This window comes from Eleutherodactylus coqui, unplaced genomic scaffold, assembly GCF_035609145.1.
Source record: "Eleutherodactylus coqui strain aEleCoq1 unplaced genomic scaffold, aEleCoq1.hap1 HAP1_SCAFFOLD_156, whole genome shotgun sequence".
Lineage (NCBI taxonomy): Eukaryota > Metazoa > Chordata > Amphibia > Anura > Eleutherodactylidae > Eleutherodactylus > Eleutherodactylus coqui.
In genome coordinates, this window is record NW_027101934.1 from 118,501 (window position 1) to 130,732 (window position 12,232).

The window sequence follows — 12,232 nt, forward strand, 5'->3', positions numbered from 1 at the left end:
CTCCCCATCACACAGAACACCCCTCACTCACCCCCACTCCCCATCACACAGAACCCCCCTCACTCACCCCCACTCCCCATCACACAGAACACCCCTCGTTTCCCCCACTCACCATCACACACAGAACCCCCCTCACTCACCCCCACTCCCCATCACACAGAACACCCCTCGTTTCCCCCACTCACCATCACACACAGAACACCCCTCACTCACCCCCCTCCCCCCTCTTAATCATACCGAGGACGTTCCCTCTCACTGACTGCACTTACTTTCACTATGGTCTCTGCGCAGGCAGCCCCTCTTGCACATCGGCGTTTCCTCCCAGGAACTCCGCTCAGACTCCTCCCCTCTGATGATCTCTGTGCTGGAGAACCAGATGGGGGAGGGGTCTGAGCGGAGGTCCTGGGAGGAGCGCCGATGTGCCCGGAGAGGCTTCCTGCCTGCGCAGAGACCATAGTGAAAGTAAGTGCAGTCAGTCAGTATCGCCTGACTGACTGCAAAGTAAGCCCCGTGGGCCCCCTGGGGCTCAGGGGCCGGGTCGCAACCGCACCCCCAGCACCCCCTATATGTACGCCAGTGATATCGTGTATATCCCGACAGACAGACAGACAGACTGCTGTGTGTATATACTGTATGTGTGCATGGGGGTCGGGAGGACATGTCAGCTGTACGGCACGGGGGTAACAAGTTGGTCTAGTCAGCATGCAGCCCGGACTAGTTGTTGTACTTGGTTACCAAGGAGCAGGACTGTCAGCCACAACACAAGGCTGCCTGAGGAGAGGAGGCTGCGGAGGGAAGCCCTGCACAAGGGGGTGTGAGGGCTGTCAGAGAGGGGAGGGGAATATGAGGGCTGGCATTGAGGTGAGGGGAGTATGAGGGCTGGAATGGAGGTGAGAGGGGTATGAGGGCTGGCATGGAGGTGAGGGGGGTGTGAGGGATGGCATGGAGGTGAGGGTGTATGAGGGCTGGCATGGAGGTGAGGGGGGTATGAGGGCTCGCATGGAGGTGAGAGGAGTATGAGGGCTGGCATGGAGGTGAGGGGGTAGGAGGGCTGGCGTGGAGTTCAGGTGTGTGTGAGGACTGGCATGGAGATGAGAGGGGTATGAAGGTTGGCATGGAGGTGAGGGGGCTATGAGGGCTGGCATGGACGTGAGGGGGATATGAGGGCTGGCATGGAGGTGAGGGGGGTATGAGGGCTGCCGTGGAGGTGAGGGGGATATGAGGGCTGGCATGGAGGTGAGGGGGGTGTGAGGGATGGCATGGAGGTGAGGGGGTAGGAGGGCTGGCATGGAAGTGAGGGGGGTATGAGGGCTGGCATGGGGGTGAGGGTGTATGAGGGCTGGCATGGAGGTGAGGGGGGTATGAGGGCTCGCATGGAGGTGAGAGGAGTATGAGGGCTGGCATGGAGGTGAGGGGGTAGGAGGGCTGGCATGGAGGTGAGGGGGTAGGAGGGCTGGCATGGAGTTCAGGTGTGTGTGAGGACTGGCATGGAGATGAGAGGGGGTATGAAGGCTGGCATGGAGGTGAGGGGGCTATGAGGGCTGGCATGGACGTGAGGGCGATATGAGGGCTGGCATGGAGGTGAGGGGGGTGTGAGGGCTGGCATGGAGCTGAGCGGGTATGATGACTAGCATGGAATTAGATCAACAGTTTAGGGACATGAATTAATCCTGCCGTATTCCGCCCCTCAGGGTCCTGTAATGTAAGGCTGGGTTCTCACATGCCGGATTCCCGGCGAAAAACTCGCGGTTTGGCTGCAGCGAAAAAACGTGAGATTTCCTCCGGGAAAAGCGCTGCTTCAAAACCCGTGGCACTGTGCCGCAGGTTTTGAAGCGGCCTGGCCGGCGAATCCGCGCCGCAGCACCGGCTTTTGCCGGCTTTGCCGCGATGGATTCGCTGTCCCGTGTGGACAACATTTCTGAGAAATCCGCCCTGTGCGAACCCAGCCTAAGAAAGCCGTTGCGCTGTCCGTGTTTTAATGTCATACGACCCCTTTATGTATGCTGAGTATATGGCCGGGCTCACACAGTGACATTCATACTCGCTGCGCCCGCCAATCCCCACGCACACGTAATACACGTCCAGATAGAACATGCTGTGGATTTATTCTCTGCACCAGTAATACACGTGTGAAAACCCGCAGATGTGAGCGATCCAATACAAGTCAATGGGCTAACGACATCACGAGCTGCATATAGGAGAAGTGCGCATGCACAATAATAATACACCCGTGTGACACCTGTATGACTTGAAACGCGATAGCGAAGCCCAAGCACTTTTACAACACTGTGGCTATGAATGTTTTGGGGTGAAAGTGAAGAATTCCTATCCTATCCTCTGCCAGGAAGTTAAGTTGACTAAAATACTTCTTTGGTAATTTTTAGAGACATGTTTTCACAATTAATGCTAATCTGACCACTCCATAGTGTTTTTACGTCCTGCCTAAGTGAGCTGTAATTCCCGGGGACGTAAAAACATGCTGCCTCTGGGGATTAAAGCCCTGCAGGCTCTGGACATCGCAGTTCCTGGCTGCCAGCTCCCGGAGGTAACCGACAACCTGGAGCTGTCATGGGGGGCCACAGGAAGCCCCCTTCCCACAGTTACACGATCGCCAGTATCGCCCGAATAACCCATGATCATAGTATGAGTAGTCAAAAGCACAGAGCTGTCACCGGAAGCTGCTGTATGTGGTTCCCGGTCACTTCATTGCTGTTATCCAATGGATAACAGCGACCATGTAAAAGTTTAAAAAAGGTGTAAAAGAAAACCTCTCCCCTCATGGATTATGTCCGTAAGGGGAGATGAGATTACGTTCGGCCCTCGGATTTATATGTGGATTTTACCCTGGCTGTTGCGGACGCGCCCGTCGCCAAAATAGCGGACGCATGCACAAAAGCCGGGATAATATAAAATCCCCCCGCTCTTGGCTACGAAACGTTGCCGAGAGTCTGGAGATGCCACAGGGGGCCGTGGTCCTTGGTCACATGGTCGCTGCTATCCAATGGATAACGGCGATCACGTAAAAGATTTTTAAAAAGTTTCACCTCCCGTCACGGATCTATACTTGTGACTCGGCTTTTTAAGAGATAAAAAGGTTATGGCGGTGAGAAGACGGCAACAGAAAATACTATATTATTAAAGAAGACATTTTATTATTAAAATTAGTAAAGAAAAAAAAACGTATATATATCTGCGGGCTGTACCGAAAGTGCAGAAGTGGTCATAAATTCTTTATTAATTGATGTAGATTGTTCAACTTGCACATGTAGTTGGAGGGACTCTTCCTCTATACGGGGGCTTCAGAATCTTGTTCTTCCTTGCAGGTCAGTAATGGATTCCAAACAGAAACAACGTGCTGTCATAGAGTTCTTGATGAAGGAAGGATGAAGGCTGTCCGACATCCACAAAAGGCTGCAGAATGACACCATTGACAAGAGGAATGTTCACAGGTGGATGAAGAGGTTTACAGAAGGTGAAACCAGCACTGAAGACAAACCACACAGTGGGAGACCATCAGCTGCGACCACTGACACAAATCGTCAGCGAGTGGATGAGTTGATTCACGGCTGGACTAATGGGTTGAGGTCAAACAGTGACCTCCAGGACTGCCAAGTCTGGTAATATTCCCAACTAGTAATAACACGATTATGTGTTACAAGTACAAGTAAATCAATAATTCATCTGTGCACCAAAATGGATCTATTAGCCCCTTCTCCTATAAACAGTATATAAACAGATTAAAATGGAATGTGTAGGCCCTGTAAGAATGGTAGAGGGTGATGGGGAGAAAGCAAATCTGTTAAAAGGTTTATTCCCCAGTGCATTCACACAAGAAAATAAAATGTTAGATGAAATGCAGAGTGATTTTTCTTGGACATAGAGTGACCAAAAAGGCGCAATTGTGGCATTGTGTAATTTCTTTTTTCTGACCGCGTCCACCCTGCAGGATAGATAATGCATTATTTTTTAGGTCAGACTTTTACATTAGTGGCGGTACCAAATATATTTGGGGGGTTTTTTTGCTTGTATTTTTTAATTATAAATACAAGAAAAGTTGTTTTTTTTTTAACTTTTAGTATGTTTTTTACAATAAATTTTTTTTTGTCCCCTTAGGGTACTTGAACTTGAGGTTGTTTAATCGACTTTAACATTTGATGGAATACTTATTGCTGTATATGGTATTTTTATCAGCATTCTATTATGACGGGCCACAGGGAACCCTGAGGGCTTCAAAAGGCCTTGGGCTGCCATGACAAGCGAACAGCACCTCGCAATCTCATCACGAGGGCGCCGTTCGGGACTCTCAATCTCCGATTGGATATTTATAGGGTTAACCATCGGTGTTAGCGCTCACGCTGATCATGGCAGTTGTGGTGAATTATCAGCTGTCAAAAATAGTCGGTATTCACCATCTCTGGAGTAAAATTGGCTCCCAGTCCCGCTCCACACAAACCTTCCCCAGGAGGGCGTATATATACGCCCTTTATGGTGAAGGTGTTCAATTTTAAAACATCTGTCTTCGGTAGACCATCCCTTTTTTTTTAATAGAAATCAATAGTGATCAGCCCTGATCCGGCTGCTCTGATGCCCGGTAATGTCATGTATTTATGGGTTGTGCTGCCAATGCAGAAATTGATCTTATACAGCGACACACATACAGAAGGATCCGGAGCCGGGAGCCACCTTCTATGACATCCATAGAGATTATAGTCAGGGGTTTATGTTTGGTCAATTTCACTTTTGCAGTCTCTTAAAGGGATTGTCCAAGAGTTTAAGAAATAAAGCTAACAGTAAAATGTTATAAAAATAGCAATCATTACACTTCCGTTAAATCACCCAGCGCTCTGGTGCCGATGCTCCTGGGGTCCCAGCCATTCTTTATTCTCCTGGTGCAGTGATGCACTATACTTCTGGTTAACAACCTCAGCCAATCCGAGGCCTCAGTAGACATGTGCCATACATGCTAGCATGACTGCCGAGGCCAGTGATTGGTTGTAGTGGTCACATGGCTGTGGTAGTCACATCAACAAGCCAATCGCTCTAGTATCTTTGGCTGTCATGAATGGAGAGGTAGTGCACACGCATGACCACCGGTCCGAACATTCATGGACATGTGAAAGTTCCTAATTTCTTGATCGTTGGGATCCATGCAGTCAGACCCTTGCCAATCAGATGCTTATTCTTTATCCCTAGGACATTCCCTTTAAAGGGGTTGTCCCGCGCCGAAACGGGTTTTTTTTTTTTTCAACCCCCCCCCCGTTCGGCGCGAGACAACCCCGATGCAGGGAGGTAAAGAAAGCTCACCGGAGCGCTTACCTGAATCCCCGCGCTCCGGTGACTTCTCTACTCACCGCTGAAGATGGCCTCTTCCTCCGTGGACCGCAGCTCTTCTGTGCGGTCCACTGCCGATTCCAGCCTCCTGATTGGCTGGAATCGGCACGTGACGGGGCGGAGCTACACGGAGCTACACGGAGCCCCATAGAAGACTGCAGAAGACCCGGACTGCGCAAGCGCGGCTAATTTGGCCATCGGAGGGCGAAAATTAGTCGGCACCATGGAGACGAGGACGCCAGCAACGGAACAGGTAAGTATAAAACTTTTTATAACTTCTGCATGGCTCATAATTAATGCACAATGTACATTACAAAGTGCATTATTATGGCCATGCAGAAGTGTACAGACCCACTTGCTGCCTCGGGACAACCCCTTTAATCATATCTTAGAAGTTACCCATATCTTCCTGCACAGAGGTCTTTAATGTCTTTTACACCCCTTACATGCCCTAACACAGCAGAAGACCGGGATATTGGCGTGTAGAATGACTTTTCCCGGCGCGGATCATACAGCAGCTATATGGACAGTCCCTCTACGGGGATCACTGCCCTCACACCCTCGGTGTATATATATTTGCAGTATTTAATCATCTTAGAGGGCATTAGGCTTGAAATGATTAAACTCATTATACAGCACTTACCTGTTTAGAACGTTTATAGTGTTCTTGCTGATGGTTTTGTTGCCTTTCGTACAAGTCCGGGGTTAGAGTATATTAGAAGCATCTTGGATAGTACTAGGTAGCAGTTACGTCTTCGATATATAAAGTACTGGCGCATCGCTCACACGGATGACTATATTTACGGATATTTCACTCTATACAGCGCGGTTGCAGGAAATGCGCTTTCAACAGTAACTGTCTGCTTGGCACAAATAATACTGCATATCCTGGCCTGCCAATCTTTGTCGGAATTGCTAATGAGATTACAGGTTTTAGCATTGCAAGAAAGCATGCAAGTCTCTTCTAAATCCTACCTCTGTGTCTTTTCAGGCAGCTTAAGGACAGGACCCATGAGAAGAGATTGAAAGCGGCAGCGCAGTCGTGAGTGGTCTGCTGGTGTTTTGGTGCCAGTGACTCAAGCATCAGCCGCCTAGTGGGAATAGGAGGTAGAGCATGCTTCAGGAGAGCCGTGCAAGATATTGTGTGACATCTTAAGAGCTAAACTTGGAGTCAACATTCCTATAGCTAAGGATACCCTGAAGAGTCAACATGGCCACCTCACGGCTCGCGAACAGAAGCACCAGGGACATCGCAAATGTGATGCAAAGGTTGCAAGGTAAGTGACCGTCAAATAAACTGACCTTTAGTGCATTATCACTTTAGAATACGCCTCTGCTCTGACAATCGTAGCTGGAGCCGTCCAGGTGTCATGGAAGCCAGAGGCCTTTTTTTCATGCACCCACAGAAAATAGTGGGCATTCTTGAACAAAATCACTCAAAATAGAACCTGCTGCAATATTTTTAATCTTTACCATTGGTACGAGCAAAAAAAATTCACAGGAGCGTATATCGGCCGCCGTTTTCACGGCCGGCGATATACACTACCATTTGAGCTTTCTTCTTCTTTTCCTCCCTCTCAACAGCTCTCTACATCTCTACTCCCTTCTGACTGTTTGCAATGGGAGGGGTGAGACGGAGGTGGAGCTAAGCTGCTGCCCCCTCCCCACGTGTTCTCCACAGCCATTGCAAACAGCCGGAGGAGAGGAGAGGCAGTGAGTCGGGGAGGGGGAGGGAAAGTGGAAGACAGCTCAGATGGTAGCATATATCCGCCGGTCGTAAAAACGACGTCATGGCTATCATAGATAGTAAACAAAAATTATTTTAAAAATTGGTAAAAAAAGACAAAACAATACAATAAAATTATACACGTAAAAAAGAAAATGACCCAAAGCCGACACCAACCCAAACCGTCATCGTATGCATCCTGTAATCCGAAGCTATACAAAAAATATATATCTAAACATCCAAAGCAAAATGAGGAACCCATTCCTGTACTTTATTTTAGCGTAAATAAACTAAGAAAAAAACAGGTATAAATTTCAAAAAATCTTTTGAAAAAAAATAGAAAAAAAAAGTCATTGAAAAAAGATATAAAAATAGCCCCATATGTCAGGGGAAAAATTATGTTGGTAGCTGAAGGAAAAACAATAGGGCAGTAAAACCAGCACATGGGTAAATTCTTTAAAAAGTGTCCAGTCCCTAAGGTGCATAACAGCCTGTTCCTTAAAGGGTTTTACTAATTAAAACCCGATAATAGCACATTTTATTTTTGTAATCTGTTTTTATTTTCCGATTTGTAGATTTTTCTTCAATTCTATTATCAGTGCATGACTATGGGGCCGCCCATTCTGCATTCAACAGCATTTAGAGATACGCTTTACAGCAGCCTCATGGATCATTTACACAACGGACAGGAAGGGACTCATTGCTTCTATGGGAGACTGTTCTAGACATGTGCTTTGACATGTTCAATGGTAATTTCGCAGGGAGGGGGAAGAGGTGAGCTGTGACCATTACCTATTTTAAATGGTACACCCTGTTTTATCTACATGTATTGTAGGTGTTACCTTTCATTGCAATCCTGCCTGTGATAATAGTGACTGCTGAAAAGTTTTCCGTACAGAACAGGAAAAGTTGGGTTGATGATCAGTATGAAAATATAGGATTTTAGGGATTTTTTTTTTTTAAATACAATTAGTGACCAATTCTTTTCTTTTTTAAAGGTCACCAAAAAATCTTATGATTCTTACAATTCTAAACATTCTCATTAATCATTGTGTCCCCTGTATCAGCCTCAGCAGTAATAGTATTACTATTGAGGCCTTTGTGCGGGTCACTGTTATTACTGAGGCCACTGTGGGGAGTCACTATTATCACTGAGACCAATACAGGGGACAGTATTACTACTGAGGGTCACTGTTATTACTAAGCGCGACAGTAGAGGGGACAGTATTACTACTCAGGCCTCTGTGGGGGTCACTATTACTACTGATGTCAATATAGAGGACAGTATTACTGCTGCGGCCAATATATATATATATATATATATATATATATATATATAACATTATTGCTACTGAAGCCACTGTGGGTGTCACTATTATTACTGGGGCTGATATAAGGGACACTATTACTACTGAGGCTGATGTAGTGGACACTTTTACTGCTGACGCCACTATGAGGGTCACTATTACCACTGAGGCCAACACAGGGGACAGTATTACTACTCAGGCCTCTGTGGGGGTCACTATTACTACTGATGTCGATACAGAGGACAGTATTACTAATGAGGCCACTGTGGAGGCTACTGTTACTGCTGGGGCCAATAAAGGTGACATTATTGCTACTGAAGCCACTGTGGAGGTCACTATTACTCCTGGGGCTGATATAGGGGACAATATTACTACTGAGGCCATTGTGGGGGACAATATTACTACTGAGGCCATTGTGGGGGACAATATTACTACTGGGGCTGATATAGGGCAAGCACTATTACTATTGATGCCACTTTGCAGAATACCTTAAGCTGACTTAGGTTATGTTTATACTTGGCGGAAATGCTGTGGAATGTGGCAAATTATGCAGCATTCCCGCTTCCAGATACGGCCATTTAAAGCTGTTTTTTTTCTCTTCAGCGCCGTAGAAATATGGCGCTGCATTAGAAGTCCGTCGCAGGTCTCTTCTGCCAGAGGGAGCGGGTGCTCAGCTGTCAGATAATGGCTGAGCACTTGTTCTAACAGTGGGGACTGAAGATACCTTTTGTTACACGCTATTTAACTCTTTGCACGTTGCAGTGTAACCGCGGAATATAAGAAGCAGAAAAAGGAAGGGGGCTCCCTCTGTCACCCATTGGACCCCCGTAATGTGATTACGAGGTCTCAGTGGGTTGCTATGGAACCCAGAAGCTTGGATGTAGCCTCCAGGTCTGTGGCCGAGGAGGCTCAGCCTCTACTAACCTCATAGGCTTTCTAATGCACTACTATACTGGAGTGCAGGAATTACCTATATTGACACCGGCATGCGTCTGTCATGTTGTGCTACTGGGACCTGTAGTGCTACGGGTTTCCAGCAGCACGTTTCCAGAAGTGTGGGATGATTGAGCTGGCTGGGTGTATATTGCTCCAGCTAGCCAACCTCCATCGGTCTGTTGCACATATATACCAGCCCCTCTTACTAGAGGGTTCTAGTCATTTGTCATTTATATCATTCCCTCTCAGAACTGTGGAGCTTGGCATCATGCATGTTCTGCTTTGGTGTTATTGCACACATGAGGTTCTGGGTAGGATTCCCTTGTCTCTTTGTTTGTGTGAACAGTGACATGTTCAAAGTCTGTATGTAGGTGTTTACACATTAGGTGTGAATTTTCCAGTTCAGTGTGTGTTCCTGCCTGTCACCATATAGACAACGTGGTTTTGTGGGCTTACGTATTCTGGCCAAAATACAATCCCTTGTGTGTACTAACTTGTTAGATATTTCCATCTGTCTGGGTGTTGTAGTACATTGGTGAGTATTTTGGCGCTTATCGTTCAGTGTACGTGCATGCACCGACATTTATGAATTACTGCATATTTACTGTGAATGGAGGCGCGTGGGCCGGAAAGATCCCCAGCTGCCTACACCTCCATTCACTGAGCGATGATCAGGCCTCATGCAGAGTGCTGGGTCGGATTCCGCTGCGGGAATTCTCACAGTGGGATGCGAGCCGTGCTCCTGCAGTGACCCTCACGTCTTACTTCCTCCAGTGTCTACTCCGCTCTGCTGTGTGCCGTCTGCCGACAGCATGGGTGGGTGCCAGGAAGCCAACGGCGGTACATAAATATATCCCATTGCATTGCCCATCACAGCTGAGGTAATGTCATGTTTAAAGGGGTTGTCCCACGCCGAAACGGGTTGTTTTTTTTTCAACCCCCCCCCCCCTGTTCGGCGCGAGACAACCCCGATGCAGGGGTTAAAAAAGAACACCGGACAGCGCTTACCTGAATCCCCGCGCTCCGGTGACTTCTTACTTACCTGCTGAAGATGGCCGCCGGGATCTTCTCCCTCGGTGGACCGCAGGGCTTCTGTGCGGTCCATTGCCGATTCCAGCCTCCTGATTGGCTGGAATCGGCACGTGACGGGGCGGAGCTACACGGAGCTACATGGAGCCCCATTGATAAAAGAAGAAGACCCGGACTGCGCAAGCGCGTCTAATTTGGCCATTAGACGCCGAAAATTAGGCGGCTCCATGGAAACGAGGACGCTAGCAACGGAGCAGGTAAGTGAAAAATTTCTTATAACTTGTGTATGGCTCATAATTAATGCACAATGTACATTACAAAGTGCATTAATATGGCCATACAGAAGTGTATAGACCCACTTGCTTTCGCGGGACAACCCCTTTAATGCAGGTGGGTTTCGGCCCACACTGCATGCCCCAGTCAGACTAGGGTTCTTTAGAAGTGGACACATGCAGTTACAACTCCGTGTGCAATATCCCATTGCAGTGCCCAGCAGAGCTGATGTAACGTCAGCTTTAATGCAGGTGGGCAAAAAATTAATTGGATTATACTGTAGGCGAGGGACCCAAAAAATTGGTGTACCAACAGTACTAATGTACGTCAGAAAAATTGCCCATGCCCAACCAAGAGGGAAGGTGAAACCCATTAATAGCTTTGGTTAATGTGGCTTAATTTGTAACTAGGCCTGGAGGCAGCCCAGTTAAAATAAAAATTGGTTCAGGTGCAAGTTTCAACGCTTTAATGAGCATTGAAACGTATAAAAATTGCTTACAAAAATTATATGACTGAGCCTTGTGGGCCTAAGAAAAATTGCCCGTACAGCGTGATTACGTCAGGTTTCAGGAGGAGGAGGATGAATATTATACACAGATTGATGAAGCAGAAATGTCCCTGTTTTGGATGGTGAGAGAGAACGATGCTTCCATCCGCGGGTGCAGCCAACGTATTGCTTAGGTATCGCTGCTGTCTGCTGGTGGAGAAGAGAAGTCTGGGGAAATCCAGGCTTTGTTCATCTTGATGAGTGTAAGCCTGTCGGCACTGTCGGTTGACAGGTGGGTACGCTTATCCGTGATGATTCCCCCAGCCACACTAAACACACTCTCTGACAAGACGCTAGCCGCAGGACAAGCAAGCACCTCCAGGGCATACAGCGCGAGTTTAGGCCACGTGTCCAGCTTCGACACTCAGTAGTTGTAGGGGGCAGAGGCGTCACCGAGGACGGTGCTGCAATCGGCTACGTACTCCCTCACCATCCTTTTACAGTGCTCCCGCCAACTCAGCCTTGACTGGGGACCGGTGACACAGTCTTGCTGGGGAGCCATAAAGCTGGCAAAGGCCTTGGAGAATGTTCCCCTGCCTGCGCTGTACATGCTGCCTGATCTCTGCGCCTCCCCTGCTACCTGGCCCTCGGAACTGCGCCTTCTGCCACTAGCGCTGTCGGATGGGAAGTTTACCATCAGTTTGTCCACCAGCGCCCTGTGGTATAGCATCATTCTCGAACCCCTTTCCTCTTCGGGAATGAGAGTGCAAAGGCTCTCCTTATACCGTGGATCGAGCAGTGTGTACACCCAGTAATCCGTAGTGGCCAGAATGCGTGTAACGCGAGGGTCATGAGAAAGGCATCCTAACATGAAGTCAGCCATGTGTGCCAGGGTACCTGTACGCAACACATGGCTGTCTTCACTAGGAAGATCACTTTCAGGATCCTCCTCCTCCTCAGGCCATACACGCTGAAAGGATGACAGGCAAGCAGCATGGGTACCGTCAGCAGTGGGCTAAGCTGTCTCTTCCCCCTCCTCCTCCTCATCCTCCTCATGCTCCTCCTCCTCCTCCTGAACACGCTGAGATATAGACAGGAGGGTGCTCTGACTATCCAGCGACATACTGTCTTCCCCCGACTCTG

The 12,232-nt window shown here is 48.1% G+C and overlaps 1 long non-coding RNA gene across 1 annotated transcript; it reads left to right on the plus strand.

Moving 5' to 3' along the window:
• Window positions 1-378: 378 nt before the first annotated feature.
• LOC136593676 (uncharacterized) lies at window positions 379-6,385 on the plus strand. The gene is made up of 3 exons (XR_010788290.1): window positions 379-462; window positions 3,324-3,617; window positions 6,323-6,385. It is a non-coding gene; the product is annotated as an uncharacterized lncRNA (long non-coding RNA).
• The last annotated feature ends 5,847 nt before the right edge of the window (window positions 6,386-12,232 follow it).